General features: G+C 33.5%; 1 pseudogene; it reads right to left on the reverse strand.

Moving 5' to 3' along the window:
* LOC107637054 overlaps positions 1-9329 on the reverse strand; it is a 13656-nt pseudogene that overhangs the window by 3532 nt on the left and 795 nt on the right.

The following is a 9329-nucleotide window of genomic DNA, read 5'->3' on the forward strand; positions in this document are numbered from 1 at the left end:
TTATTCCTTTCGGTGCATACAAACCTTGGGGTGATATGGTGGGAAAACTTATGTTCAAACCGAGAGGAGATAATACATCAAGGAACTTTAAGGAGTGTAACTGTGACAAACCTACAAATAATTCAGTATAAAAAGAAGTTACCTATTAAAAAGAAAAAAAAAAGATATAAATGACGTCATTATTATTATTATTACTAGTATATGATATGGAAGTTAGTTCGCAGCCTCGCAAAGTTAATGACTTGAGAGATGATAGAACACTGAGAGAGGAGAATATCTCTTCTGTCTCATTGAAATGGTTGAAACCTAAGTCAAGTACCTCCAGATTGGTGAACTTCGAAGCTAAATCTGAAAAATAAATAGACAAATTATACATATTGTTTTTCTAGTATTAGTTGACAAACACATTGAATTGAAGTCCCTTCTTTATATTATTTCCACAAAGGGGTCTTCTAATTTGAGATTATGCAAAATTGCTCTCCACCACCTGTCCAAAATAATAAACTACCTAACTAGTACATATTATTTATTTTAAATTTTAAAATCACTTACGTTTTTCGTTTTTTTTCTTTTTTATTTTTATTACAACTATGAATAAAAATTTAATTTTAAATTTACACTAAAAAATGTGAATTTATAAGCACCAAAATGCCTATTAAGTATTAACCAATCATCCACTAATAATATTAAAAAAAATTTAAGTGATTGAATAAATTGTTTTGTTAACTTTTTACTAAATCTTTTAGTACTTTTCTTCTACTCATTTTCTTTAACCTTTTTAAATAGACACCCACTAATTTTAGTTTAAGAAATTGTCGGCCTCTCATCTCTCTTCTTTTCTTCTGATCTCTATTATGTGGGTTTCTACCTTTTTGGTTATGCAGTTTTTTATTATTTTGGCAATCTAATTACAATAAGATTTTATAAAACGTAATAAATATATCGGTTCCGCTACGTTACCAACAACATATCTGCCAACTTCTGCCAACTCTTATTTATAATTGTGTTTTATGAAAGTGTGTTCGTGGATGTGTCTAATAAAAATGTCTTTTTTATAGCTGTATTTAATAGAAGTGTCTTTATAGATATATTTTCTGGATGTGTCTCTTTATATATGTATTTAAAATATATTAATTATTAAACACATCCACGAACACACTTCCATGAAATATAATTATAAATAAGAGTTGGCAGAAGTTGGCAAATAATATGTTGGTACCCTATACTTTTCCTAAATATATAGAATGTTATAGTTTTAAAAAAAAATTCAATTTCCAAATTCAAATTGTAAAAGAAAATTTATTTCATACATTAATTGTATGGATAATTAACTTATTATATAGTATATACAATATATAACACATCACAACAATAAAAATCCATCTAATCTCGATAGCGTCTCGTATATGAAATTAATATTTACGAGTGGTGATGTGTTTTCTTAAATTAGTATATATTTTGTTTATTATTGTGAATTTTTATAATATAAATTCTATTAGAAAAATATAATTAAATACAGAAAGAATATTAAAAAGGAGTATTAAAAAATTAAACATTTTGCGCATTATGATATATGAAATTAGGATTTTTTTTGAAATAAAAAAAATATTATTTCCTAAAACAAATTATTTTAACTTTAAATACCACGATACGTTAATTATTTTTTTTTTGTAGTTTTAGACAATTTCCGTCGAATTTCATAATTTATTGAAGTTTGTCGCACCCCAGCAAACTTTACCCTGAGTTCGTCACACTATATAAACTCGTGGGACCTTTATTTTGTCGTTTTCAGATTTTCTCTCCCAAATCTTCTTTTTTCCATAGTCATTTGTCATTCTTTTATTATCTTCTCTGTTAAATTTTTTGTCTTCCAATACATGTAAAATTTTTTGTCTACTCTATCGTCAGTTCTAGGTTAGTATGCGCTTTTTTTGTAATTTAGATGTAAATTAGTTAAATATGTAGTTAGATTGAAATATGTATAAGTAGCTAGTTTGATTAAATTATCAGTGGATTGATAAATTAGTATGTTTACATAGTTAGTTATGATCATGCAGTTAGTTATAGTACATATTAATTAGTAAATTTATGAAATGATTAAGATGTAAAATAGACAATTAGTTTAAATATATCTGATAAAAATTTAGTTAATGTGAAAGAAACTAAATTCAATTTATTTTATTTTATTAGAGTGTAGTGATAGAGCAGTAGTTATTGGAGTACGAGCATACTCTATATAGACTAAATCAGGCTGAGCATATAGCAGGCAGACTTGATCGAGTGGTACACTTTTATCACTCTTATTTATTATATTATAATAAAAGGTGAATTTCTAATTTTATTTGTTGACCTTATTTTTTTGAACTTGTTTATTTTGTTCGGTAGGCGCCTCTGATCTTACGCACGAGATGAAACTCTATGAGACACTCGCCTGAGCAGATTAGGCCATATCTCAGACGAGCTAAATTTGAGTATGTGGCGTACATGGTGGAGTTCGAGTATGATTGGCCATTGGCGTCAGCGTTGATTGAGAGTTGGAGACCTGAGTCTCATACGTTTCATCTGCCATGCGGGGAGATGACTATCACCTTACAAGATGTGGTGTACCAATTGGGACTTATGGTCGATGGTGATCATGTAAGTGGATGCATCGGTGGGTGGGAGCATGCAACACCATGATGGTTGGTTCATTGAGGACTTCTGCCAGCAGCTACTGGGTGTTGTTCTGGACCCAGAGGATAGAGAGTCACAGACCAAGTGGATTGTCAAACTTAACTGGTTTTAGAACACCGTTTGCGGAGATCTGGAGGAGGATGCGATCGAGGACCGCCTGTTGTGCTACACTAGAGGGTATATCATGCAGGTAATCGGGCCTATTTTCAAACGCATCTGACTCTCAGGTACACATTAGGTGGGTGCCCTTGGTAGGGGATCTTGACAGATGTGGCAGGTTATCATGGGACTCGGCTATGTTGGCATGGCTGTACCTCCAGATGTGTCATGCCACGGAGCATAGTCAGCGCAATTTGGGTGGTTGCGTTAGTTTACTACTCTCTTGGGCCTATCACCGTATTCCACTGCTCTCCTAAGGTTAGGCCGAATACGAGCCCGTCATAGGATGGCCAGTCATCCTCGTGACCAATCGGTCGAAATTATGATCTGTAAACATTAAAGACCGACTCCATGTGATACACGGGATGTACGTACCACTTCTAATCAAGTCGTGCATGAGAGCAAGCTGCAAGAACGTGACGGCAAGGAACATGAAGAGCCTGAAAATACCCACAATCACACTTCCTAGCAAAGAGTTCACCTAAATGAAAATAACTTGACTTAACAAGAGCACTGATGGACAAATTATGAGAACCCTTCATGACAGCATTAATGCACTCCGAGATGTTTATCGTCATGTGACCAAACCGACGACGCTCATCCCCATACTGCGCCCAATGTGAACGAAGCATTTCTTCAAGGCAGTTCGTAATTGCAACATTCTCGCCCCTCAGACGACCAAAATAATGAGTGAACTCCCGCTGCAACTTCAAATATGTTGCGTTAACCAGAATCGTCTTCAAGTCCTTGTTTTTGAAGTGACTCATGAAGTTGGCAGCAATGTGTCTTGTACAAAATGTTTGAAGGCATGCGGTAGTTTCCATAAACTTCCATCGGTGTTCAATGCAGCATCAATTGATTTGTGCCTGTCTGAAATCACTAAGACGCCGGGTTGTGGTGTCATATGCTGCCTCAAATACGAAAGAAAAAATAACCAAGCCTCCTTCGCCTCACCCTCAATAACGGAAAATGCAATAGGCAATATGTTGTCATCTTGAGAAATAGCCATGAGTAACGTGCATCCGTATTTACCATATAAGTAGGTGCTATCGATGGAAATAAGTGGCTTGCAATGCTTGAAAGTCTCAACGCATAGTAAAAACGTCCAAAATACCCGATGAAACATGACAGTGTCGATTGCACCAGGCCAAGGCTGTGTCACAAGTTGCACCAAAGTACCTGAATATCAATCAACAGTTAGCATATGTAGATGGAGATTTTATACATAACTAAGCAGAATGTATTGCATCTTACCGGCTAAGTACATCTGCATAGCGAATAACCAACGAGCAAGCTCGTTGTATGACTCCTCCCAATTGCCATATATCCTAGCAATGACTCTCTGCTTTGCAAGTTAAACCTTTTTGTACGACACCTTGTAACCGAAGTGATTCTCCATACCTCCCTGCAGAACTCTTATGCTAATTGTTGGATCTGCTTTGACCATGGTGAATATGTGTTGAGCAATCACCTTCGAATCCAAGTTACGATAGTCTTGACCCATGGATATTTGCATGCAAGTATGAGGATCATTGTATCTCCTAACCTTCCATTTTCTTGTTTTCGGCGATATGATATGTGTATGTTCCAAGAGCAATCGAGCTCAAACCAGATACACTTTACATCATACTTCAATTGGTCATTCTCCAGTATTTTATACCCCACAGTCCTCCTGATGTTGTACCTCTTAACTGCCAGCATGTTTTCTTCCTTGTTTTAAATTGTTGTCCAACCTCGAACTCATTGGTTGGATCCTCTTCGGGGCCTCCATGGGTAAATGACTAATCCAAAGTCTGCATCTAGATTCAACCTGGAGAAGTGATCCGGCCAGTCATATGGTCGAAAAATGGCAGGCTGTGTCAGAGTGATTTATGTATCACCGTAGTAATTTATCTCTTCTTCCTTGTCACCCTCGTCAGGAATTTTCGTTGGTTCATCACCAGCATCGTCTCCGTCATCGGGGTTCACTTCATAGGGATCCATCATCGGATCCCTAATAGCAGAACCCTCATGACTTTTAACATTATCTTGCATCATGTCAGCATTAGGAAGTTCAGCGTTTGACCCCTCTTGACTACCTTCAGCTGGCATATTTAGACCAACCATCGTCGTTCTAATATTTCTTCTAACAATTCCACTTAATGAACTATCATCAATCGTATCCGCAGATGATCCTCGTTCACCCAACTCAACTAAAAACACGAATAATTCCAACAGATGAACATTTGTCCATCGATTGTGCCATGACCTTATAAGATGTACGTCCTCGTCGTCACGCAACCGATACCTAATTCAAAACAAAAGAACCGTGATCTAATAACCATAACAACAACATAACAAAGATAACTATAATATACCTTTTATAAAATAAATTGTCATATGCTTCGATCGGATATCTGTAATAAATTTTTTCTCCCTTTTCATGTGTTGCTATCCAACGGAACGCAATATCAAATTCTTCAACTCTGTTAGACTGTTGACTTTCGGTATCATGTATGTAATTATTGGTTGTCCGGACTTAAAAACGATAAAACATTCTTTAGCATACACTATTTCACCATCATAATGAATGGATAATAACGCATTGATTGACATTGTAGAGAAAAATATCAAGATGAGAACCAAGAAAAAGAATGAAATAATGGTATTGAGCTCGCTTCTCCACCAACCATGCTCTCGGGATAAAGTTCACCGGGGTGCAGCGAACTCTATGAAAATAATAGAGTTTGTTGAGGGTGCGACGAATTTGCCTAAAACTAAAAAAAAAAAAAAACAAAACGTATCGTCGTATTTAAAGTTGGAATAATTTGTTTTAAGAAATAATTTTTTTTATTTATTTCGGAAAAAAATCCCTAAATTTCAACATGTAATGAAACTTATATGTATATTTTAATTTGAGTAATTGATATTTTAATTTAAAATAGAGTTTAGATAATAATATTATTATCGAGTTCGATATCCAAAGATATGAGTAAATATCGGTATTTTTTGGAGAGCTCAGCTTTACTAATACTTCACCAAATATTTTTCATCTTTAAATTACTAATATCATTTATATTAGTAACTCATATACATTCAATCATATATATTATTGCTATAATTATATTATTATTATTATTATCATTATTATTATCATTACTATTGCTAGTATTATTATGATTACTAATCATAAAGAACGGAAACAAAAGGTGGCTTCAATTATGCATTAAGTTACATATATATTATTATTACTATCATTATGCATTGTGTTGCATATATATATATATACAATAAAGAAGCCAAGGCGGCTTACTAATTAATCGTGTGTATATAATATATATATATGATTAGCGTATGCGAGAGAAAAAAAAAAGGAAAGAAAACGGCGAGAGAGAAGAGCGTAACCGAGAGAGAATCTAAATTCCCACAAATTTTCGGCTTTAATTTTTTTGCAATTCGTAACTCTAATAAAAAAGTTAATCCGGTAAAAGTATCTGTATCTTCCTTCTCTACACATTGGCATCACTTTTGATCGGTGGAAGTTGACGGTGACGTAGCTCTTCTATCCCTTGAGTTCTGCTAACGGGAGTTCTAGGAGCACAGACGATTCTAGACATTTTCTTCTTCGATAGCTTGGTCAGAAAGTTTCTCCGGAGCTTCGAATATTTTGATTCCGTACGAAGGTATGGTTTTAGTTTCTCATAATTAATGTTTAATGTCACGTAAAAACTTAGGCTAGAAAATCTTAAGATAGGAATGAACTGAATGTATAATTGACGAATTGTGTATATGGAATAAAATGTGTGGTTTAGCTGTTGTTAATAATTTGCTGTTAAAGTTGGTTGGTTTTGGAAAAAGATTTAATATTGGTATTTGTTTGATTTTGAAATAATTTGTTATTGGAAATGATTTGAATGACTGAGAGGTGTTTGGTTTGGTAGTTGGGACCCTTGAAGGGTGGTAGAAATTCAAGTTTTAAAGGAGATACTGCCAAAATTTCTATAAGAATTGGAGTTTTGATTTGAAGTGTTATTTTAAAAAGGAAAGAGATTATTATGTGGCTTGTGTATTTGAGACTGTTTGTTGACCCTCTGTCGCAAGATGTGACCAGGCACTTTAACTCCCCGGATTCCCCCATGGGCATGCATATATATATATTAATATTGAATATTATATTTGAGCTTGGAATTTGACTCCATGGAATATTATTGAGCTTGGAGTTTGACTCCATGGAATATTATGTTATTGAGTTTGGAGTTTGACTCTATGGAATTCTATATTATTGAGCTTGGGGATGCATGCACAGAGGGATTGTCCAATGGTTAACTATCAGAACATGTCGGGTTGGCTGTATAACCGACAGATGAGACTCATCATCCATAGGACAGACATACATCATATGCATTTATTTGCTTTGTTTGAGTGTGCATTCTTTTAGTTTGCTTAACTGTTTAATTCTGCTTATCTGCTACTTGTTCTACTTGCTGTAAATGCTTCTCTATCTGTGTTTTCCTTGCTTGAATTGTATGTGTATGTTTTTTGAGAAATCCCTCTTGACGGAGGTGTGAGGGGGGTTGTTCCACCGGTGTCTCGGAGGATTGGAGGAGTTAGAAAGTGAAGTGTTAAGTTAAAGTTAGATTTAGAACTTTAATACCTTAGATAACTTACCTAATTTCTGGTTTAGTTGAATTCTTAAGCTGAAATCTGAGAGTCGAAGTTCTAAGAATGCCTCTGGCTCTCCCGAGACCTTTTATATTAACTATGTGGACACCTTTACCATGCTGAGAACCTCTGGTTCTCACCTCATACTATGTTGTTGTTTTTCAAATGCAGGTCGAGAGGCACCTCGTTGAGCGTTTGGAGACCCTCCTTACAAGTGAAGAACTATCTTTTGGACTGTCATATTTTGTTTTAGGCTATGTATATATGTTTATAGAATCTCCGCACGTATATTTTATGTTTTGTCCCTCCTAGAGGTTGACTTGGAGATACAGGAGTTTATTTTGTGGTTTGAGTTTTATTTTTGGTTGTATATAAAGTTTTATGAATATCCATGCGAGTGTGACTCGATTTTCTGTTTATCGTTTTTATTTTGTTTAGCTAATTCTTCAAGGCTCCTAGATTTGATTTCTTTCAACTATATTTATGTACCTAAAATTTCTTTTAGAGGTCGTAATACCTTGCCACCTTTACTTTACGACTTAAGCGTAAGGTTCTGTGTGGTAGGGTGTTACAATTAATTTTTGTCTAAACGTAATTTTGAATAATGTAATCCAAACAACGTTCATTTTATTATAATCAATTTTTATACAAAATTATCAAACATAAATCACGTTAACACTAACTCACTTTTTATCAAAATCAAGTTTGTAAGATCAATTTTATACAAATTTTTGTTTGCAAACTTTAATTCAAACACACACTACACCGGTCAATTCAAACTGGATTAATAAAAAATTGATCATCAAATTAGTTTAAACTAAGTAAAAATTGGTTAATTAGTTAAACTGGTGCAGCTAGTTTAAAATAATAAACATAAAAAATTTACTTTTTTTTAAATATATATAATATATATAAATATATTTTATTATATTTAAGTTGAACTCTAGTTAAATTTTTAAATCTTTGAGCCTCTAACTCTATTAATTTAACGATCGATTCAGTTTTTAAAATTTTAGTTTTTCTTCTTTTGAATTTTTTTTTTAAATTGCACTTTGTGTACCTAAATGATAAATTAGTAATTTACTTTGAATAATTATTGCAAACACAAATAAGCTAAGAATGAAAATAGTACGTACCTGAAAAGTTAAATTTATTGTCTAACCCATTTCCAGCCAAATTGAGAGTTCTCAAAGAGGTAAGTTTCTTCATAGATGGCAGAATCTCATTAGGTAAGTATGGTAAGGATAGGTAAAGATGCTCCAGATTCCTCAACTTGGAAGAAATCTTTTTCCAACTAGCTGATAGTAAAGAAGAATAATATGACTAAAGTAAATAATGTGTGCAAAGTAAACAACTACAAAACTAATTGGAACCCTGGCCTAATGTTTAATTTCATTCTATTAATTGAAACAAAATATGAATAGAAACTATTGAGTGTGTATATTCAAGTAATTTTGTGTATGGATAGGTTTCACCTTGGAATGATTTACCAGTCAAGGTAGCCTTAGTAGCAACATTTAAGCGTAGAGACTTGAGAGATGAGATAGCGCTAAAACAATGCTCAATTTTACAGGCACCATTGGATTCAAAGTCAAGCTCAAGGACTTCTAAATTTCTTAACTTCCTTCTTTGTATTCCTGCCAAATGAAAATTAATTAGGATAATGATGACTAAAATTTAAAAACTATCTATTTCATTTTTCATTGTAAAGACTCTTCCTTAAATTATGATGTGCCAAGATATATCAAGTCAACATTAATCTACAGTATCATCAGTATTTCATAGAGTCAAATAATAAAAACAAAAATACCAAATCAAAATTAAAAAAAATATTTGTAAAGACCATAAAAAAAGTG

The sequence above is a fragment of the Arachis ipaensis genome, chromosome B04 (genome assembly GCF_000816755.2).
Source record: "Arachis ipaensis cultivar K30076 chromosome B04, Araip1.1, whole genome shotgun sequence".
Classification (NCBI taxonomy): Eukaryota; Viridiplantae; Streptophyta; class Magnoliopsida; order Fabales; family Fabaceae; genus Arachis; species Arachis ipaensis.